This window comes from Podarcis tiliguerta (assembly GCF_965153285.1).
Source record: "Podarcis tiliguerta genome assembly, chromosome: 17".
Taxonomy (NCBI): domain Eukaryota; kingdom Metazoa; phylum Chordata; class Lepidosauria; order Squamata; family Lacertidae; genus Podarcis; species Podarcis tiliguerta.
In genome coordinates, this window is record NC_139550.1 from 13,832,564 (window position 1) to 13,857,019 (window position 24,456).

A 24,456-nucleotide genomic window follows, 5' to 3' on the forward strand; every position below is an offset into this window, starting at 1 on the left:
TTCAAGGGACAATGGGAAGTGGGACTCCTCCCTTGCAAGTAACTCATGCTATGCCATCAGTTACCCCAGATCTCAGCCACAATACATTAAGGTCCTATAGGGCATGGATTAAATCCACAATCCCCTTATAATAGTCTTCCCCACTTCCTCACTTCCAGACTTGCATGCTCTGAAGTTGAAGAGGTTATTTCAGTGATTTGGGGCAGTGCAAATAGAACTGAGGTACTGCCAGGAAGCAGAGGAAACAATCCCCACGGCAGGTTGCCAGGAACAGATAAGACAAGGAAAAGTTGTATCCACCAGCTGTTGCCCTCCTGGTGGTTCCTCTACCTCCTCCTCTCCCATTATTTCCCAGCTTTCCCCCTCATTTGCCTCTGAGCTGTGATCTCCCTCAAACCCCTGTTGTAATTCTGAACTGTCTTCTTCTTCTCTGGAAGGGTCAGGCTGGGGAGGCGGTCTCCACCATTCCTCCTCTGCCCAGTCCCTGACAGGCATTTCCCCACTTACCATTCCTGCTCCCAAATTCTGCCCGACGCTGTTCACTCCAATGTTTCCAACCAGAAGATGCCAAAGTAAGGTCAGGAAGCATAGCTTCTGGCTGCTGCCCTCACTCGGACTTGACTTTACAAGGCCAAATCAGAGTCCTTTGTGTGTTGTGGGTTTGAGCCCCACATTGGGCAAAAGATTCATGCATTGTGGTGGGTTGGACGAGAAGAACCTTTTGGTCCCTTCCAATTTTACGATTCTACAATTCTATAATTCTATGGTTCCTTCTGCCCTCACTCTGGGACCATCTTCTAGAATACAGTGCAGAGAATAGTGTACAACTGGATCGAGAAGCATGAAGTCATGGCAGTACACAACAGTGAGGAGTTTGAATGCTGCCATCTTTATAGACAAGAAGAAAGAAAAAGAAGTGGGGGCCATGGTATCATGAACATGAACACACACACACACACACACACACACACAGAGAGAGAGAGAGAGAGAGAGAGAGAGATTCCCATTTTAAAGCTGGAAAATTCTCAAAAGACCTTTTGACTTACCACTAGAGAAATGTGGTTTATCCTAGATCTGAATGATTTCTTGCTGCATCTTTTATTTATTATTATAAATCACACATGGAGGATAATTAAACACCCCCCCCCCTTTTTAATATTGCCCACTCGGTGAGCCTACCAGTTGATTTATCTCAGAATGAAAACCAGAAAGCTGTACAAAGATCCTGACTGCTTGTAAATATTTTATATTCATTTATTTTTACAAAAGGTCACACATATGTCCTGTTATGGGAAAACCATCTGTAAAGAGAAAAAGCTTTTTGTTACTAAACATTTATGGCATGACAGTTATCTTAATGGATCCATTTAATGCCATCCCTTTTATTTACCTAAACAAAAATGATTTATTCAGTGAATTCAAACTGATTTGCTTCCTTGGCTTTAAACTGCTAAGAAAGAATTTATATCAATTATATTTCTGGAGACTTGTCAAAATCTCTTCCTGTAGTCCGAGATTAAAAATTATGGATTCATGGAAAGATTAAACCATTTGCCCATCCATTTTATAAACACTGTCAGTCCGATTCCTTAATCTGTTTACTGTAGGGCTATTAATTCATTGCACTGTGTAAGTATTTTGCATTAACATTAATGTATGACAAGTCGGCAGATCAATGAAAGCAGAAAAAAAATATTGATTCCATTAGAGGTCTCATCCTATGTATGAAATTGCTCTCATTGATCAGTCAAAAATGTTGCTCTCCAAGGAATGTTCTGCATTGGCAGAACCAGCTTGCTGGTTATTTTACGAGCATTTTAAAAGCCAAATGCACACATATCCAGTCTTCCCAATGCAGCCAGAGGGATCTGCCTATGGAGACTGACTTCCTTGTACTAAATACCCTTGGGATTGAAGCTCATGTATGCACAAAAGGTTGAATTAAATAATCTCCACCCAATAATGAAGGCTGGACACATGATGCCGTTCGCAGGATGACCCGACTCACAGATGTCCAGCACCATCAATTCTAATACCACAAATCACCTACTGGGAGAGATAGGGAAAGAGGGATTAATTCATGTTACGCCCAAAGTCACCTGTGGGTTGGTGATTTCTCCTGTACAGGAGTATTCACAAAGCACCCAAACAATAAAGATTCAAATGACTTTGCATTCAACTTTTGTAGTTGGAATCAATCAGGGACCCACCTTCCCAGGTCAGGTGGAAAAGGGCCTGCAAGGCAGGGAGCAGGTATTCCAGGACTCACAGTCAAGATGATCTCTGGCCTCTTGAAGAAGAAGAAGAAGAAGAAGAAGAAGAAGAAGAAGAAGAAGAAGAAGAAGAATTTGGATTTGATATCCCACTTTATCACTACCCTAAGGAGCCTCAAAGCGGCTAACATTCTCCTTTCCCTTCCTCCCCCACAACAAACAGTGTGAGGTGAGTGGGGCTGAGAGACTTCAGAGGAGTGTGACTAGCCCAAGGTCACCCAGCAGCTGCATGTGGAGGAGCAGGGAAGCGAACCCGGTTCCCCAGATTACGAGTCTACCATTCTTAACCACTACACCACAGTGGCTCACAAGGTATCTGAAGGACTGGTTCCACTTCTGTGAATATGCTCGGTCCTTAAGACAGTATTTGGAGTCTCTGGGAACCTCAATCTTTTGAGGCTAGGAAGGCGGATGTCAGGGAACTGCCATCGGCAGCACAAGAGGTGCCAAGGCTCTCTGAAGTAGAGAGAGACGTAACACCTGAAGAGGGAACCAGTAGGGGGCGAACAGGAATGTCAAGGGAGGGAGAGTCGGAGGAATGGCTCAGAGACGTTTCTAGCGAAAATAGTGGGGATGTTTCAGGTCCTCCTATAGGGACACCCGTTCCTCGCCGGAAACTGTCACGCAGAGAGTCCAGAAGACGTGTTTCCGTTAAGGAGCTTTTATGTTGGAAACGTTTCCGAAAGCAACCACTTTCGGATTCTGCTAGCGACTGACGCAGCCATGCTGGAGGGGCTCCGTCACAGGCAGAGGTTTGAGAAACTGTTCAAACTCTGAGGGATTTGCAGTTTACACACAAGCAGCTCTTCATCCCATCACAGCAATCCGAAAGTCACTGACAGCTAGCTTGTGCCAGGGAGAGGCATCATGAGCGAACCAGCCGGAACTGGAGGGGCAGCTGGAGGAGGTCCAAGCCTGGAGGAAAGGTACAGGGCGTTGGAAATCCAGCTTGCCTTGCAGACGGCGAGGCTGGAAGAGAGGAGGGCTCAGGATGCAGAAAGGGGGAAGGAGAAAGCCACCCCACTCAACAGAAAGATGCCAGGATTGGTGCAGAAATTTGGGGGGGACCCCAGAAATTATCATGCCTTTAGGACAGAGATGCAATACGCTCTCAATCTGCAATTTGATGACTTCCCTGATGAGGAATCGCGAGTGGCTTTTGTAATTAGCCATCTCGAATCAGGGGCGAAGGACTGGGTTAGACCCTTGATGGCAGCAAATAATGAGATCCTAAAGGACACAAGGAAGTTTTTTCGTGCCATGGACCTGATGTTTTCCAGCGACATTGAGCAGGGAGAGGTGCGAAGGCAGTTAATGGCTTGCAGACAGGGAAACAGGACTGTCCGTGAGTACTGGACTGAGTTCACTATGCTGATTCATAGATTGGGGTGGGACTTGTCTGCTGACCCCATTCAGATGCTTTTCGAAGAAGGTCTGTCTTCGTCCTTGAAAGATGAACTTTCCCGGACCCCCAGAGCGGAGTCTATGGACCAGCTGACTAAAGCCGCGCTGGCCATAGGAGCGCGCCAGGAAGCGAGAGCTTTGGAGAAGCGGGAGGGGAAAGGAGAACGTTGGAGGGAGCTCCGCATTCCAGACATTCCAGAGCAGCCTTTCCCGCCGGCAGAGCCGATGGAAGTGGGAACAGCGCGTGCGCGCGCAGTTTCAAACATCGGTGAAGGGCGGAAGAAGGAGGGAAAGGGCGGGAAGAAATGTTATCTCTGCCAACAGCCAGGACACTTTGCCAGAGTCTGTCCACGGAGAAAGGAATGGCAAGGCATGGCAGGAGCTGTTGGGGGAGAGGAGGAGGAAAGCACGGAGCAAGTAAAAGCCAACGCCTGGCTGCCGTCGGGGCACAGCAGCCAGGCTCAAAAGCAGTGAGAGTGCCCGCACCAGAACCTCCCAGACCTGCTCTAGTGATAGAGGTGTTGCTAGAGCTGCCAAACGGACATCCTCTACAGATCAAGGCCCTTCTGGATTCAGGCAGCTCCTGTAATTTCATGAGTAAGGAGTTCGCAGCTGAGCACCAGATACAAACCCTCCCCTTAAGTAAACCCCTGCAGGTAACCACGATTGACGGCAGAGAGTTGTTGGGAGGAGAAGTGAACCAACAGACAGTCCCCATGACAATGAGGGTGGCAAGGCACACCGAGCGGATAGCGTTTAATGTGGCCACCTTGGGAGGAGCTCCCATAATTTTGGGGATGAGCTGGCTGGCACTACACGATCCTCTAGTGGGCTGGCACCAGAGGGTGGTCTCCTTTGGGTCAGCGCATTGCCTAGAACACTGCAAGCAGGGAAAGGATCCAGGGGGAGCCAAGCTCACCCTAGCTGGGATGGAGGTAATGAAGCAAGGGGAGGTGCCTCCGCAATATGCAGATCTGAGCAACGTATTTAGCGAAAGGGAAGCGGACAAACTGCCGCCGCATAGACCCTTTGACTGTCAAATCAACCTACTCCCTGGGGCTCAACTCCCAGTGGGCAAGCTGTACGCCATGTCAGACAGGGAGATGCAGGAGCTGAGGGAGTTCATTGACAAAAACCTGAAGAGGGGTTTCATCAGAGAGTCCCGAGCGGTGGGGGGCAGCCCAGTGTTTTTTGTGGACAAAAAAAACACAGATAAGCCGAGGCTTGTAGTAGACTTCAGATCCCTAAATGCCGTGTCGGAACCCCTGGCTTTTCCTATGCCCCGAATTGATGACATTCTGACCAGGGTAAGGAAGGGGAAGATTTTTACAAAACTGGACCTGCGGGGGGCGTACAATCTGATACGGATAAGGAAGGGGGATGAATGGAAGACCACCATGTTCACCCCTTTGGGAGCATTTGAATACCTCGTAATGCCCTTCGGTCTCCAAGCCGGCTCCGCATGTTTTCAAAGTTTTATCAACCACGTCTTGGGACCTTTGCTCTACAAGAATTGTGTGGCCTTTTTGGATGACGTGTTGGTGTATTCGGAAGATGAAGAGCAGCATGTGAGAGACGTGAGAGAAGTGTTGGGCCGGCTGCAAGCCAATCAGCTGTGGGTGAAACTGGAGAAGTGCCAGTTTCATGCCAAGGAGGTGGAATTCCTGGGGTACCGCTTGTCAGACAAAGGATTGGCCATGGATCCAGGCAAGGTCCAGGCGGTGCTGGAATGGAAGACACCGAAGACCAAGAAGGATGTGCAAAGGTTCCTGGGGTTTGGGAACTTTTATCGGAAGTTCATCAAGAATTTTGCACACTTAACAGCACCCTGAAACCAACGGGCAGGCGGAAAGAGCAAATAGCATCCTCCAACAATATCTGAGGTGTTATGTCAATGACAGAGAGAATGATTGGGTCGAAAAGCTGGCGCTGGCAGAATTTGCCTACAACAATGCGGAGCATGTGTCCACAGGGATGAGCCCCTTTTTGGCCAATTACGGGTGTCACCCCAGGGCATTCCCGGGGGAGGGAGGCGAGAGATGGAGCGTCCCAGCGGCCGAACATTTTGTAGAAGAGATGGAAGCGATCCATCGTCAGCTTCAGCTCAACTTAGAAAGGGCCAAGGCACAATATAAGAAGCAGGCAGACAAGAACAGGAGGGAAGGTGAAACAGTAAGGGTGGGGGATCAGGTGTGGTTGTCCACCCAAGGGTTGCCGTTCAAAGGGGGTTGTAAGAAATTAAGACCCAAGAGATTGGGACCCTTTGAGGTCATTCAGCAGGTCAACCCAGTGGCTTTCAAACTCCGGTTACCCAACCACATGAAATTGCACCCAGTGTTCCACAGGTCGTTACTGTCACCGTATAAGGGGGGAGGTGAAGGGGAGTACAACAGGGGACCAGTCTTGGAAGAGAGGGAGAGCAGTAACCATGTAGCGGAAATCCTCGATTCCAGGTGGAAGGGCAATCAGGTGGAGTATTTAGTGGCGTGGGAAGGGGAACCGGAGTCGGAAAACACTTGGGTGACAGCAGAGGAGGTCAATGACGAGGTTTTAACAGAAACGTTCCACCAAAGATTCCCGAGGAAACCACAGCCGGCAGCAAGGTTTAGGAGGGAGTATTTCGGCACCACAGACGAGGAAGAGGAACTGGAAGGATTCGCGGAGTCGGAGTTGGAAGAAGGAACGGACTCAGACGACGAGGAGTACCGAGAGACTAGGAATCGCAACAAGTGGAGAAAGGTGTTCGAAACTTCAGACGATGAGGAAGGTTCTTTCCGGGGTTTTGCCTCCTCCCAACCCGAAGGGGAGGAGACGGGAGGGGGTGAAGGGGGCCCTGGAGGGGAGGTGGATGTCAGGGAACTGCCATCGGCAGCACAAGAGGTGCCAAGGCTCTCTGAAGTAGAGAGAGACGTAACACCTGAAGAGGGAACCAGTAGGGGGCGAACAGGAATGTCAAGGGAGGGAGAGTCGGAGGAATGGCTCAGAGACGTTTCTAGCGAAAATAGTGGGGATGTTTCAGGTCCTCCTATAGGGACACCCGTTCCTCGCCGGAAACTGTCACGCAGAGAGTCCAGAAGACGTGTTTCCGTTAAGGAGCTTTTATGTTGGAAACGTTTCCGAAAGCAACCACTTTCGGATTCTGCTAGCGACTGACGCAGCCATGCTGGAGGGGCTCCGTCACAGGCAGAGGTTTGAGAAACTGTTCAAACTCTGAGGGATTAGCAGTTTACACACAAGCAGCTCTTCATCCCATCACAGCGGCATTGCATTTATTGTTTTGCAAATCACTATAGTAGCATCAGGCAACAATGTTATACACACTTCCATGGGAATAAGTCCCATTGAACGCATCACATTGCACTGTTGTTCTGCAGTGGCAGTCAACTAAGTTGGATTCAGAGTAAACCTAATTAAATTAATAGACCTAACTAAGTAAAGTTCATTGATTTCATTGGGTCTACTCTGAGTAATACTCAGTTGAATACTACAGTGGTACCTCTGGTTAAGAACTTAATCTGTTCCAGAGATCCGTTCTTAACCTGAAACCGTTCTTAACCTGAGGTACCACTTTAGCTAATAGGGTCTCCCGCTGGCGCTGCGCCGCCCCCGCATGATTTCTTTCTCATCCTGAGGTAAAGTTCTTAACCTGAGGTACTACTTCCAGGTTAGCAGAGTCTGTAACCCAGGGGTCAGCAACCTTTTTCAGCCGTGGGCCGGTCCACAGTCCCTCAGACTACGTGGTAGGCCAAACTATATTTTGGAGGGGAAAAAATGAATAAATTCCTATGCCCCATAAATAACCCAGAGATGCATTTTAAATAAAAGGACACATTCTACTCATGCACACACACACTGATTCCCGGACCATCCGTGGGCCACATTTAGAAGGCGATTGGGTCGCATCCAGCCCCTGGGCCTTAGGTTGCCTACCCCTGTTGTAACCTGAAGTGTTTGTAATCCGAGGTGTTTGTAACCCGAGGTACCACTGTATGCTGGTGTGTATGAGAGACAGAAAGAGAGATAGAGATGGCGATGTTGCACAGGAGGAGACCTCAACATGGAGACATTGCCTTTGGTAGCAGCTCCACATTTATTTGTACATTTTCTTTAAATGTATAGTTCTATACGACCCCAAAACAGTTCTTCCAGTTTTGGTTCCACTACCCAAGCCTCTGCCATGTCGAGGGCTGGTTGACCCAGATCATTCCCAGTTCTCATGTTACATCGAGTATAGCGCCTCTTAGACATAAGATCTTAATTCTCATGGAAATGTTAAGGTTAAATTAAGTTTGAATCAAATGAGGCTTATAGTCACAATGCCTTGGCGAGAGATGCACTTCAAAAACCATAAGAGCTGTATCCATTAGGGGGGTGTTTGCTAGGATGAGTACAGGTTACCTTAGCAACAGGCATATTCTTCCCTGTGCTTTCCCTCCCTTCCAGAACCCTATCCATTATGGATTATTTATCCCATTATCTCTTGGTGTTGCTGACTAAAACAAATGCATGCTCCCCCCCCCCCTTCCAACATTAGCATACAAAAGATTTTTATCTCTTGGATGTCCTACTAATCACATGCATAAGGAGAAGAGTGCAGATTTTAGTTAATGGAGCTAACCTTGCATCACTCATAAATTAAAGAAAATGATTAAAACCTTTTTAGAAGATAATATAACTCACACAGAAACTTGTTTTGGGAGACATCACTTCAGCAAAAAAATAGGTTACATATATTTTCCTATTGGATTTAACTGGGATATTCCTCACCTTATTTCCCCTACACAACCCTTCTTTTCAAAATATGCTGCCACCTAGTGGCAGGGCAGTCAGTGAATGAACACTGTCCTTAGTTCTTAAATTAACGTCACCAGGAAAGAACGAACAGTCACACCTACAAATTCTGGTTCTGCACTGATCTTGAAAATGCATAATGGGGGAAAGCCTTACCTGCATCCCACTTGCACAATATTATTTTTAATCCCTAACTATCAAAGAGGCAGAAAAGGAATGGAAGCCTCCTTTGCAGAGGAAGAAACGTCGGAGAAAACAGAGGACGAATTTTAGCACAGCATTCATCCTGGTAGGTTTCTGGAATGTGTGCATTGAGCACTGGGGTTTTCCTGCTTTGGGGAGTGGAATCAATTAGAAGATAACACTGGTCAACAACAAATTTGTTGTCTGCCTTTTTTCAGTTGATTTAGGACGAATCTGATGCGCTGAATCCAAAAATCACATTGGTTTTGCTCAATCAGGTCAAGTTTTTGAGCTATGGCCACATGTCTTTTTTTACATTTTTGTTTACATGTACGCTTGTGTGGAGCAGTTTAGAAGAAGTTGGTGGGGGTAAAATGCCATGTCGAATAATTTTTTTGATTGGAAATGATTATTTTAATGACAAGAAGTATTCAGGTCCGATAGTTCTGGGTGATTATGTCAAAAAGGGATCAATTTGAAGTCATAAAACCTCGAAATCTTCCATAAATTGGTGTTGCAAAGCATAAAGTTGGGGGATCAAAACTAAGTTAATCCTGATCTTCAATCAGCACGTCGTCCTGTAGCTCATTGTGATGAAATTCCAGTGCCTATCTTCGGAGAACTTCCTGACATTAGTGACGAAGATGCCTCCAGTGTTGAAGGACATGAAGAAGAAGAAGTGGTTCTTGAAGATGATGCTCCACATCCATTTTCCCAAAAGGAGTTGAATGATCTAGTTCGTGACCTCAGCTTGTCAAAGGACTCTGCCGAACTGTTGGCATCCAGATTGAAGGAAAAAAACCTCCTCTCTGACAGTGCTCGCATCAGCTTCTTCCGCAACAGGCATCAAGAGTACCTCAGTTTTTTCTCGGAAGAGAAGGACTTGGTGTACTGTGCAGATAGTGTGCAGCTTCTGCTCAAGCTTGGAGTGCCACAGTACGAACCCAAAGATTGTAGACTGTTCATTGACAGAAGCAAGCGATGACTGAAATGTGTTCTGCTACACAACGGCAACCAGTTTGCCTCTAATCCCCTGGCTCACTCGACTACACTGAAGGAGAACTATGAAGCGGTGAAGTATGTGCTGGAGAAAATTGGTTATGATCAGCATAAGTGGTTTATTTGTGTTGACCTGAAGATGGTGAACTTTTTGTTGGGACAACAGTCTGGCTTCACCAAGTACCCATGTTTTCTGTGCATGTGGGATAGTAGGGACCGTGCTCAGCATTACACGAAGAAGGACTGGCCTGTGAGGGAGGAATTGGTGCCTTGCAAAGAAAGGAACGTCATCAATGACCCTCTGGTGGACAGAGACAGAATACTCTTCCCACCGCTGCACATCAAGCTCGGCTTAATCAAGCAGTTCACCAAGGCTCTGGACAAGGATGGTGACTGCTTCACTTTCTTGTGCCAGGCTTTTCCAGGATTGACCATGGAGAAGTTGAAAGCTGGCATCTTTGACGGTCCTCAGATCCGTCAGCTCATCAGAGATCCAGAGTTCAGAAACTCAATGAATGAAGTGGAACTGGAAGCTTGGAAGGCATTTGTTCTGGTAGTGAAGAACTTTCTTGGCAACAATAAGGCCAGTAACTACGCAGAACTTGTCAACAACATGCTGACTGCTTTCAGAAACCTGGGCTGCAACATGAGCGTCAAGATGCACTACCTATTTTCACATCTGGACCGGTTTCCTGAGAACCTGGGTTCAATGAGTGACGAGCAGGGGGAGAGATTCCATCAGGACATGAAAGAGATGGAGACCAGGTATCAGGGTCGCTGGGACGCAGTCATGATGGCTGACTACTGTTGGACTCTGAAGAGAGTCCTCCCTGCCACTGAGCATTCCAGGAGTTCCAAGAAACAGAAGTTCAAGCCCAGAAATTTGAAAAATGGTGAAGCAACATGCAATTTACGTATACTTACCTTTATCAATGCCCACCATTCAGTTTACAGTAAACCTGACCTGATGGAAAGAAACGGATGCCATTTCCTGATTCAGCAGTGCAAAAATACCCTAAATCAGTTGTAGAAATCTAGACAACATTCAAAAAGTAAAAAATTGTTGCCCAGTGTAATGTGTCTGGTAACTAAGGCACAAGCAGAGACATTTCAACAAAACCAACAATTGTAGCCCAGCTCTGCAAAACTGTGCAGATGTAGGTATTTCTTTTTCCACTCCATATGCATTTGTCAGCCAACCAGTGTTGCAGACAAGAAGCATGATAGGCTTTTGACCTCTTCTGGCTCTGTGATTTTTCCACTGGTCTTCAAATCGACAGAAAATGCTCTTTGTTTATTTGTCACACTTCTTAGCTGCCCTTCCTCCAAGCAGCTCAGAGGAGCCTACATGTTTTTCCCATTAGCCTCGCAACAACCCCATGATCATTTGGTCTTCCTCAGTCTAAGGCCAATGTAACATTCTCCATCAGCGCTGAAGTAAACTGCTGTCTTCAGAGTCCAGGAGGCAGTCCAGGAGACAGAATCTCTATCTGCTAGCGGTGGTAGGGAATCTGTTTTTCAAACTAAGGGCCACATTCTCTTCTGGGCAGTCTTTTGGGGTAATGGCCAGAGGCAAGAGAAGTTTAAGCAATGAATGCAAATATTATTTTTGTGCAGTAGTTGGCTTCAAGGTTTCAAGGACTCATTCCGGCCAGGTGAAAACACTAAAGGAGAGTGCAAATAAGGGCCACTAAGGGAGTGGTTTGGGAGGGGGCCAGTGGACTGGATTGAGATGCATTTGGGTCCCAGGCCTGAGGATCCCCACACCTGGTCTACTGCAGTTTACTTGTGGTGTTCCACTAGACCAGGTGGGTGTTGCACAGCTAAGGAGCATAGCCAGCTAGGTCACAGGGTGCGGCCAAATTGTTCTGGTTTTTGCCCTATTGTCTATTAAGCATAGTAATTTAATTCACTGAAGCTGTAAATGATTGTCTGCATTACTATGTGTTTAAATGTGACTGTAGGCCCTGCGGTGAGTGCCGCCCGGCATTTTGTCACCCCCCCCTCAGTGGTGACACCTGGGGCAGATCGCACCCCCCTTCCTCCGCCCCTGGCAATGATAATATTTTCAAAGCTGCTCTTTTGAGCACTTTTCTACAACCGCAGATGTACATTTTTTTTACCTCAGGAAACGTCACTTTCCACTTGAGATTCCAGTTAAATTCAAATGCCCACAATGAATAGCACTGAAAGATGAGACATTGCATTACAATTCTTATTATACTGCTTTAAAACCTACTTCAGCTGTTTTATAGTGTGACTGTAAATCGCATTATGTGAAAGGTGATTCGTAAATTAAATACAGTGGTACCTCAGGTTACAGACGCTTCAGGTTACAGACTCCGCTAACCCAAAAATAGTACCTCGGGTTAAGAACTTTGCTTCAGGATGAGAACAGAGATCACGTGGTGGCAGCACAGTGGCAGCGGGAGGCCCCATTAGCTAAAGTGGTACCTCAGGTTAAGAACAGTTTCAGGTTAAGAACGGACCTCCAGAACGAATTAAGTTCTTAACCTGAGGTATCACTGTAATGGCAACCCCCCCCCCCATTAAAAAGACCACAGTTGCCAGAAGTCAGTTCTTATCACAGTTAGCTGATTCCTTTCTTCTTCTTTTTCTGCATGCCTAAAATGAACATTTTTGTTAACTTTGCTCCTACAATATGCCTCTGTGCACACATTTTTGAGCTGAGAGCAGCATCACACAATTTGGAAGTGTGCAGTGCAGAGGATACCTCTGTTCCAAATCTCTGTTACCTGGGAACTCTGAATTAGGTCAGTTTGCTCCAAAATGTAGATCAGACAAAAAATTTACAGCATCTCTGCTGCACATACATTATCTTCTTGTAATCTTTAAAGCCTACCCATAAAATAGGTTGTAATTATTCCCAACTTGCAGATGAGGCAGAGTGGCTTACCTAAAGCCACCTAGCAAGTTTGCAGCAGAGATGAGACTCAAGCTGGGGGCTTCCTCATTCACAGCTCAGTCTCACTGATGATCCTTATTTCCTTTATGATCTATATTAAATCAACATAAACCTTCTTCTGCCGGTAAGCAATCTGCTTTGAACATCCAAATCCTCTGAAGTTCTGCACTAACTCAGACTGAATTTGTAAGAGACGGCAAAACACAGAATCAATGTCTGGGTAAGTTTTGTGATCCAGGACATCTTTAAAACTTTAAAAAGAGTGCCTGTGCAAAACAGGGAGTATTAGGCATGCTTAAGTCCCATGAAATCAATGCAATTTAACAAGCTCCGTGCTCAAATCTCTTTTCTTTCAGTTGGAGATGAAATGCGCCTGCTATCCTCTGCATTTGTGCACAATATACCTGTATATATACTGTGATATACTGTGTATTTGGCATATAAACACATACTTGTTTCCCATTCATCCAAATGAAGCAACCTCCACTTGTGAAGAGGGGCTTGTCACAGCTCACTGAAATAGGACGATAAATAAAGAGAGCACCTTTGGCAATAAAACCATTTCCATTAACCTGGCTGCATTTCATTCCCGTAAGATCACATGGGTTGGCTAACCAGAACTGCTACTACTACTATTTAGTCACTTCATTTATGGGAATGATTCAAAATGACTTAGACACAGTAGAAATACTACAACCAATTGCAATAGACACAGTCAATAAAAAATAACCCTATAGAAACCACATCAGTACAAATAGAAGACAGGTCCTGCCTCACTAAAAGATGCTATGAATACTTTAAAACACTTCAAGTTTAGGGTCAAAAGTCTAGGTAAAATGGAAATGTTTGCCTGGTGCCTAAAAATTAAGATAGTGTCAGGCAAGCCTTCCTATGAAATCAGAAGGTGGTGCCCAACATCTGGGAAGCTACAACATGTGGCTAGTTGGCTGCATTCAGTGGTTTGCCTTAAAGCTAAATAAAATCATGGAATCATAGAATTGTAGAGTTGGAAGAGACCACAAAGGCCATCCAACCTCCTGCAATGCAGGAATCTTCCCCGAGATTCCTCTACTGACTGAGCTATCCCAGCTGACATTGGCAGGCATTTTGAAACCAATAGGACTATGTTCTTATTTCCTCTTAAGCAATCTAAATCTGACTAAGTCCGCACAACTGCACACTAATTCTTACCAACTGGGGAACTCCCTATGCATGAAACAAACATTCTGCCAAACAACTTGAGATAAAAATATAAACATATTTCCCAAATGCTACCCTTGACAAAGGAGAAAGAGAAGAAGAACAATGCCCAGGGACAATGCTACTCTTATCACCATGGTGATGGTGGCAACTTGCCAGATTCATTGGCCTGGGTGGCAGTAAAGCAGCATGCCTCATCGCAACAGGAGTTTGTTTTCAATAGCTCGCAAGCTGGAAATAATAAAATGTCTCCAGTGCCCTGGCAGTCTGTGTGACATTTCTAATGAGAAATGAAGAGACTGTAGGCTTGTCATCTACGACAGGTTCAAAAATGAAAATAATGAAAAATCAGGGAGGGAAACAAAGGTTAAAAATGGGAGTTCCTTATTCAATTAGTTCTCAAGCGGAGGGACGTGAAGAGTAATAATGCTAGCAGATATCTGAGGGATTTGAGATTATTCATTGCCTACCCATCGTGGAGTGAAGGCACAGTTGGAAGTTATGGATTGAACTCCAGGGGTCAGAATTTTATTCATACAAAGTCTGATCTCATGGTTACCTACCTATGAAGGTTTGGTCCCTCTGTTTCCAACCATTTTGATAGATGGGTAACCTCATGCTGGCTTTTGGTCCCACACTTATGGCTTGTTTGCATGTTGCATATTCTGTCTCTGCAGAAGTGGAAGTGGTTGTGTGAAGCACTGTACACTTCTTGTCGAGCTTCATGAATCTATTGTGTGCACAGGTACACAGACTTGTTGTTGAACATCCCATGTGAATAAGTGTATGAGTCTACAGCTCCACTATTGGTAGACATAGCTACACAGACTCTGCATTCATTGGGTGTAATGTGTGGACAGTCCTATTGTGTCCACTGAGGAAGGCATTGGGCATTTCCTGTCTCAAGCTCATGAAGGCCATAAGGGTTGGCTCCCTCCTCCAGATCGCCCTTAATAGGTAAACTGTGAAGGATTGGTTAAAATAGGCCTCCTTTCCCCCACTTCAACATCTCAGGTAAGGGATATAACATGGTGTCGGTTTCAATCCCAACATGCGTATCTTAAAGAAAGGGTTGTTTCCATTCTTTGGCAGTTCACTTCCTGCATTGCACACCACAATTTGTTCACCTTGCTTTTCCAGTGATAGGGCTTTACATAATTGTTAAGGTCATCATGTTTCTTGTTTGCATTATTTTGCAATGTTATTTTCTTCCTAAACACCTCAACATTTTATTCAGGGGGGGAAACATGCTGCAAGTAGACCAACTGTGGGGTAGCTTAAGGTTACCAGATTGTTTTTCAATGTATCCGGGGACACTTTTCAACGTCTGTCAGAATGGATGGATTTTGTCAGGGGACTGATTTGTAAATCCGGGGACTATCCCTGGGAAACGGGGACGTCTTGTAACCTTAGGGTAGCTAGGAAAGCATCAAAAGCAACTCTACATTCTCTAAGCTTTGTGTCCCTCTCTTACCCAGAGGGAATCCTAATGCCATTTACCTGGAAGTAAGCCTCAACATCTTCAATAAGATTTACTTCTGAGTAAAAGATTGCAAGCAGCACTGCAAGGGTGCATTCAAGATAGGAAAAGATTACATTCCTCTTTTGGCTGACTTCTCCTGCCCACCACCATGTCATCACCTCAGCATGACAGAGGACTCAGGGAATATGTGTACGTCCTTGATCCTCTCTGTGTTAGTCAAAAGGAAAAGTCCAAAGAAGTGAAGTAAACACAAATAACAACCAAATAACAAAAACACAAATAACAACCAACTAACTAGATATGTGAGAGTGTTATTAACCACATATATTTCAGCAGCTTAAAATCTTATTTAAAAAACAAAACCAGCCAATTAGGTGAGCGTTCCTAAGTGGAAAATCCAATCCTGATAACACGAGATTGGGCAGAAAAGGTGAAAATCCCTGCCTGGAGCTGCTTGATGTGGATTTGACTGTATTGTGTGTTTTGCCTGTTGAAAAAAAATGAATTATTACGTTGGTGTTTCCATAATGGATCCTGGAAGACACATACAAAGCTATTTGTTTTGTAATGGCAATTGTTTTTGGTATTAAAGTTATAAAAACATAAATAAGAATAAAATTTGTGCAATTGTAGCTTCTGGCCACCTGTGGTTTAGATAACTTGAGGTAAGACATCATTTGCTGCATCTACCAGAAGCCGTCAAATTATTATTCCTGATTTATTCTGCAGACTCCCCAATGAAATCCACTTACTGCCATTGCATAGGTGTTTTTCGAAGCCAGTTGAAAAAGTCACTTTTAATTAAGAACCTTCCCTCTAATGCATCATTTTTCATTGCTCATTATCTCAACCCACAGTAATTGAAAACGAAGGCCTGAGGCCACCGAGGACTAGTTGAGCTCGATTTAAATGTTCAGCGCATGCCGCAAATGGAGTGCACGAAATTACAAATAATCAGATTAGTCCTTTATCTAAAAGCCCTGTCAGAATGGTCTTGGAGAGCAGCAGAAGCAGCACAGTCTTGTCAACAAACATGCCAGATAGAGTTACATTGCTAAATGGCACTGCAGCCCATAGCAGAGCATCTCTCGAATCAATTTTAGGGATTCAACATGGATGGAGATATAGCAGCAACTAGCGAAATACTCATTTCATGGTGGGGAAATGTGTATGGAGAAACTGTGCTGGCTATTTCACCCCTCAGCCTGTCCACGTTTATCTTTGATACTTTGTTTAGTGACAATGTGTTGCTTGTTGCGCATGCAAATAGGCCTGAGATGAGGATAAGGATTGGTGTAATAATATCATTGAGGCATGGCAAGCTTTACTGAGCCTTAGTCAAATCGGCTTGCAATTTTCACCCCAAATCAGGGAAATGTGAGGCTCATTTCCAAGCCAAGCCAAATCCAAGAGGCCTACCCTACCCACAAGAGCCTTCAAGTCTCTCCTGCATCCTCTATTTCAGTCACCTACAGTTCTCCAATTTCCCTTCTCTCCTCTCTCATTTGTTAAATTGTGGGATAACCAGCCTCATATAACCAACACGTCTAAGTCAAATTAATGCCTGAAGTGGGTTAAAACCATAGAGTAAGTTATCCTTCCAGGTTTAGCTCACCTTGGGAGGAACTAGGCAATCAAGCCTTTGTTTCCCCAGTTTACATGAGAAGCTTAACGTGTGGTTCTCACAAGCCAATACTTTGGGAACCATTGTGAAAAGTTGCCTGTGCAACTTTTTCTAACCTTTGGAAAATATCTGAATAGAAAATGATCTCTCCCTCCCCCCTCTCTCTCACACACAACTATAAAACGCTTGGTGATGTGTTTTAATGCTTATTTTTCAAGAGTTTCAATTTATTATAGTTGACTGTAGGGCTAGTCCAAATGGTTGTCCAGGCTGGACACTTGCCAAGGGTCCAAGGGGCTCAGAGTGGCCTCTCCCAGCCTGGCCCTGCCATGCTGTCATTCAGTACCCTCCTTTCCAAGCTCCCAGAGCCATTTCAGTGCTGGGAAGGTGTTGCTGCTGAAGTCCCCAACCACAGCAGCTGTCCTCCATGTTTAATTATGGCCACTTCCAAGAGACATTCAGCTGAACCTCCCACATGAGAGGTCTTTAGGTATAAGTTGAAGGCATTCTTATTTGTTCAAGAATTTAGACACCATAAGGAGTCGCCCTGAGCGTTACAGTGCTACAAATGTTAGTTGCCTACATAACTACAAACGTGAGTTAAGTTTTGTGTCATTTTATACCACAAGTCACCCTGGGCTCTTCTCTGGAGGAAGGCCAGGACATAAATTTGAACTTAAATAGTGCAAGCAAACAGCAAAAAAAGTAATGTATAGCTCACCCCATGGAAATGACAGCTGTGCAGACATCAGAGGCCCTTCTATTAGGCCTGAGATCTTGCTGTAGTAACTCAAGTGCACTGTGGACAGAGAGTGGCCAAGCAGTGCCAACTGCAATGTGACTTCAGCTCTCCTCTATCTTTCATGGCTGAGTGACAGATGGTGCAGTTTGCTCTTAGACACCCAACATAGGTGCCACCACCTGCTGCCAGTTCTTCCAATTGTTCCTGGCTATGAACCAGTTTTCCTTCCCTGCTTTTTGACAGTTCATTCACTAGTGGGCAAGCCAACAAATAAAAGGTATGATGCAGGAAATCATTGAAGTTGTTCCCTCTTATATCTGAAGAGCTGCAATTCATGCTCTGCTGTTCTTCTGAAGACGCTCACTCCTTTTGATAGATGGAACCCTGGGGATCGCCAATGAGGAAGCAGTGAAGACACGCCAGCATGTTTCCTCTGGTTCTGCTTTGCTTGATGAACAAAACCAATCCGAAAAGTCTCTGTGGGATTAGAAACCCGTAAGAAGCAGCTGTGCTGATGTTCCGCCCATGATTTCTACTTTGTTTGTTTTTTTCTGTTGTGCCAAACTTTGCTTAGGTTAGGAATGAAAAAAGCGCTCTTGCCCCTAAGAAGAAAACCAGCAAAACATATGTTGGAAAGCCTAAAATGATTCTAGAAGCTCACACGACTCATTCAGGTAGCGTTTGCACAATGGTGTTTTCCAAAGCAGCCATTATTATCTTAATGGAATGCACAGAGAAAAGCCAATCTGTTCCAATTTTCTTCTAACACACATGGCTTTCAACACTCAGATAGAAATATTTCTTCTGGGGTAACATAAGAGCAGAAGGAAAACAGACTTATTGCACACAGAAGCTAATGAAAGTAGTGATAGTCCAGAGATACTGCCCAGTAACAAATTATTAAATTAGAATCTGTTGCAGCAGTTGTTGCGGGGGGGGGGGGGGAGATTATCTGAATTATTTCCAGCTCAGATTAGTATCTGAGCCACAGAAGAATTCAGGGTTCCTGATGCTGTTTTGATTTTAAGGGAACCCCAATATATGGAAATGCCTTTGGAAGTAGACACCCTTCAACTGGTGGGACAGACAGGAAACACCAAGTCTTGACAACATCTCAAGTTAGTAACATATACAGTGGTACCTCGGGTTACAGACGCTTCAGGTTAAAGATGCTTCAGGTTACAGACTCAGCTAACCCAGAAATAGTACCTCGGGTTAAGAACTTTGCTTCAGGATGAGAATAGAAACCGTGCTCTAGTGGTACAGCGGCAGCGGGAGGCCCCATTAGCTAAAGTGGTGCTTCAGGTTAAGAACAGTTTCAGGTTAAGAACAGACCTCCAGAATGAATAAAGTTCTTAACCCAAGGTACCACTGTACAATTTTGTTGAATTGTTATTCCACATGTGTATGACAAAGACAATAGGCCACAGCCCACCTGTGACATGGAAACCCTTAAAATTTCACCTACCTGTCATGGTCACTCATCTCTGCCCAGATAAAAGCAAAGACTGCAAAGGGTAACTCTTGAAGATGAAGGGTCCACTAAGTCCAACCAAATGCCTATGGGAAGCCAGCAAACAGTACCTGAGTGCAATAGCACTTACCCCTCTAATGGTTTCAAGCAACTAGTATTCAAAAGCATACTGACTCTGATCATGCAGGTAGAGTGTTGCCTTTATCTGTGCTAAACATCTCTGTACTACTGCATCCCTATCTTTTTTCCTATTAGAGAATCATTGTTAAAAAATGTCTTTGTGTGAGTTGCAATATTCTTCAGAGTTCCCCTCTGGAGTTATATTTCTGAGTGGAGGATGGTAGTGGTTCACAGCCCTGATGCTACAGGGTGCTACACATATAGCCATTGACAGTGTTCAAAACTCCCGTTGTTCTAGGTGCATTTTCTGACAGGGAATTTCATTAGCGCGAGATAATTTCTGAGCTCTGGGCGCATTACTGTGCCTAAAATTTCAACTGCAGAGTGGAAGGAAAGGAGGACATTTTTCTGCCTCCCCACTTCCAGCTACTCTCTGAAGGCTGGAGAAGAGGCCATCTTAAGGATATATTAGGGGGTGGGCAGGGGAAGGACTAGACCATGTGAAAAATCAACATAATACTTTAGCTGCGGGTCATTCATTTTCAGCTTTGTATTCTTGTTATAAAAAAAGAGCGCCTGGACATTCCGTTGTGGCGCCCATAACCTAGGTTTAAGGTGCCCTTTAGCTCCTAGATTCCCTCTCAGTTTCTAACACTGGCCATTTAAATCAATGGCCTTTTGCCACTGACTGTATTGGAATCACCTGGTTCATTATGAAGCACTTGAATTTAAGCCAGTCCATCTCCACTGATGAAGGCAGCTCACATTTCCCTTGGCTATTCAGATACTTGGTCAGCCTTGATACTTTTCAGACTATTATGGTGTTCATGTATTCATCATGGCCCATCTTTTCCCAAGCCACCTTTAAGAAGAAGAAGAGTTTGGATTTGATATCCCGCCTTATCACTACCCGAAGGAGTCTCAAAGCGGCTAACATTCTCCTTTCCCTTCCTCCCCCACAACAAACACTCTGTGAGGTGAGTGAGGCTGAGAGACTTCAGAGAAGTGTGACTAGCCCAAGGTCACCCAGCAGCTGCATGTGGAGGAGCAGAGACACGAACCCGGTTCCTCAGATTACGAGTCTATCACTCTTAACCACTACACCACACTGGCTCTCACTTAACTCATCAATCTTTTGGGGAAAGAAAGTCACATTTGGCAAAATACATTCTTAGGTGCTTATACCTTGCTGCTTAACTTATAGAACAACCTCAAGTGGAAGTGATCACTTTGTTGATTTTTGCTATCAATCACTTACCTTTGTATCCATGATGGTTGATAAAACTCAATAAAAATAGTTGTTAAAAATTGGCCTTGGGTTGCACACTTTGACATGCCATACTCAGTTGGTAGCTGGAGGTGAAATCTTTTGCACTGAGTGAACAATCGTAACCCCTTGAACTTCACTGCTGGAGGAGGTTAAGCTATGGCAGAGTGCCTTCCATTAACCTTTGCTGGACTTTGCCGATGGGTGGGTGTCATTCTCCCCCACGAAGTTCTTGTTTTGTTGAATTCTTGTAGGTCAAATGTTGTTTGGACATGAGAGATCATCCATGCACACAGATCTAGTTGTAATGCTTTCAGCTGTGCCTTCGCTGACCTACAAGTCTTATCATGCCATGTGTTCTCAGTCTTCTCAGATGGAGATCATTTTAGTGAAAAGAAGCAAAGGCCTTGGCAGTTTGCAAAAGGGAAAGGTTGAATTATTGCCGCCTTTCACAGATCCTGCCACCCACAGAAAGAGAAGAATTTACCTGCCATTCATATACTAGCTAATCACTGGAGCAAGTTAGCACAACACAGGCTGTTTTCTCGGTGGATTCTCACAGGAGCTGTAACTGCCATCTCTTATCTGTTCAGGACTGGTGAGACATTGCATTTCCCATTGGAATATGAAATGTTGCTGTTTTTGGCACTGCTGCCTTTTCAGTATGCTGTAATTGTGTTCTTAAAGAGCAGCACTGAGATATGGACACTTTGTTCCGAAACTTAATGCTTGGGTGTGTGTGGGCACTGATACAAAACCAATAAAACATTCTTCATCCCTGGCAATATTTTGCACATCATCTACCATTTCCTAAGCAAAATCTCCAGTACTATAAAGACAGAAGGCTTGATGGGTGGGCATTCTTAAATTCTAGGCTGCACTCATAGAGCACTTGATTCTATCTTCCTTGCCTGATCATTTATGTGGTCTTTCACATGATGTAAAAAACACCACTAGAAATCCAACTGAAGTTTCGCATTCATTTCCATGTTAGTCACTTCCAGGAAAAAAAATTCTCTTTGCAACCACATTAACCCAGAAAACAACAGCAGTTTTATGCTGCAATTTCCCCACAGTTTTCATGAATCACGCAATGTGACAAAATGTGGGGCAGTGTTCCAGCATACAGTTCTTTTTTGCTGTTTGCATGATGAATCATGGGGGAACAAGAAGCACACACGTGCTTAAACGGTGATGCCATCGCCAATGAAGTCTGCCATTTTGTGACCCCCAAGCCTATTGGTTTGAATACAATTTAGTGTGACATGGTGGTATATCGATCGAAAATCCAGAGTTTCATAATGCAACGGTATAAAAGGAGCATTAGAAACCAGAACAGCACAGTATGTGGTACAGTAATCTCCCTTCCACCTCAGTTGCAGCAGCCACTCTGGAGAAATCTTCTCTGTAAGGGACATGGGTGGCGCTGTGGGCTAAACCACAGACCCTAGGACTTGCTGATCAGAAGGTCAGCGGTTCGAATCCCCGCGATGAGGTGAGCTCCCTTTGCTCGGTCCCTGCTCCTGCCCACCTAGCAGTTCGAAAGCACTTCAAAGTGCATGTAGAAAATAGGTACCACTCCGGCGGGAAGGTAAACAGCGTTTCCATGTGCTGCCCTAGTTCGCCAGAAGCGGCTTAGTCATGCTGGCCACATGACCCGGAAGCTGTACGCCAGCTCCCTCGGCAAATAAAGCGAGATGAGCGCAGCAACCCCAGAGTTGGCCATGACTGGACCTAATGGTCAGGGGTCCCTTTACCTTTACCTATATACCCTGTGGATGTGAGTTTAATTTGTAGTGTAAAAGATTTCTCAAGTCTGTGGTGAAGCCACATGGGTGACTGCATACAAGACTTATGTATCTGCACATGTATTGTCTTGGAAGACAACACTTCATGCCTGGTAATTGATTAAAAAAAAAGTTTGTAAAACCAGGGCTTTTTTTCATCTGGAACTTGCCGGAACTCAAGAATGTCAAAGGTTCCTTAGAATGAGCCACAAAATAAGGTTAATATGAACAATTCTGTAGAGAAAACAGTTATTTCTTCAATGATCGCAGAAAGTTTAAGTGGACCAGAATGTCCTGCAAGCCATTCCCAGTGCCTTTTCATAGTATAACCTCTCCAACAATTTGGGCTGTAGGGAAACTTGGAATATTTTAATTGTTCAGGAGTTCTATTCCATATATATATGGTCTTAAGAGAGGTCTCACAAACATCTGCTGAGGCAGATTTAATTGATTTTTGAAACCCTAAATCAAACCACACAGAATCCTCTATGCTTATCCCTAAATCTTTCTCCCAGAACATATGTGTTATGAAAAATTACAGAATTTCAGCACGAAGTTACAGAGCATGCAGAAATTGGAAATGAAGCAGTATATCTGCCCCAAACTTAACTAGCATTGAAAGCAGGATTGTGTATGACTGCCCTGATAACATCATAAGCACAAACCACCATGAATACACAACAAAAATGATGCCTAGACAGGCCCTGAAATCGGAGTAAATTACATGGGGACAGTGTTGATTACGTTTCACTATGTGTGCTTCTGCCTAATCCATTTCAATCACTAGCTATAAACTGGCAGCCATTTTGGGTTGCCTCTCTGACCATGCTGTACTGCAGAGGTTTTTAACTGGGATAGAGAAAAGCAGGCCGTGTTTCAGGGTTGAAAGACTGGCTTAACTTATTCCACAGTCGTGGGTGTTTTCCTCTGAAAAACATAGCTGACAGTTCTAATAAGACTGCAGCTCCAACAGACCATTGTCTGGGGTCATTGGACAACTGTTGCATAGATCATCTGTGAAGAATCACAAGGGAATTTGCTATGGGGAAAGTAAAAAATAAATAAATTCTTGTTTTTAAATTTTTGTGTATGTTCCCCTAGAACACACAGAATTGATGATTGCCTCTGTAGATTTATAACAGATGAACCCATGCCATATTGAAATTGTGTATTCACATTTGCCTCGTGAAAATAACTAAGGATTATGGTAGTTTTATCATCACAACACCATTTATTGATGTCATAAAAGGAGGCGAGGACTGATTTTCTCCTGGGGTGTATACTAAGAAAACATTGATTGCACAGTGTAGTGATAATAGTGTATGAAAATATTTGTGTATTGGTTGTTTTGCAGGTTTTGTTTAGAAAATGGATTTCAAGCAAGCCTAAGCTTAGAGGCATGGTCAGGTAATTAGAACTTTCCTCCACCCAATACTATGTCAGGTCAATAAACCACCCTCAAACACCCTCCCCTACAATGCCAATAATTCTCAGCAGATGGGATTAACAGATCACCTTGACATATAGTGTGTGAGTCATAAGACTGCAACAAGACAGACAGCTGTGGTCAGAATTCTTGGGAGTCAGTTTGGTCAGATATACCCACAGGACCACAGAGAGAAAAGACTTATAGCAGAGTCTGGTCACAGGGTTTGCAAGAATGACAACTTAATTAGCCTGCTTGTTAGCCAATATCTTTCCTTTTCCTTGGGAACGAATCCAGAGCCCAAGGGACAGTCAACTGATTGTATCTCTCCCTGTGCAGCAATTATATTATCGCAAAGCCATTTTAAATGCAATTTTGAATGTGCTGAAATGAAACTCTGTTGCACACGCTGTACCCAAGTTTCAAGAGTGCCAGAAATGATGGGATTAGGATGCCAAATCTCCACATTCTGAATCCTATAGATTTGGGGGGGAATTACAAGCAAGAAAACGACCAAGGTATGCCTTCCTTACCTGTGCTTTACTGATAACATGCCTGGATGCTTCACGGTGGAGGAAGTCATTAAGACCATGTCCAGAATACAAATTATGATATTGCTTTCACACAACAGATGTAAACACTTGTTACTGTCATCAATGTGCAGTGGTACCTCTGGTTACGTACTTAATTCGTTCCGGAGCTCCGTTCCTAACCTGAAACTGTTCTTAACCTGAAGCACCACTTTAGCTAATGGGGC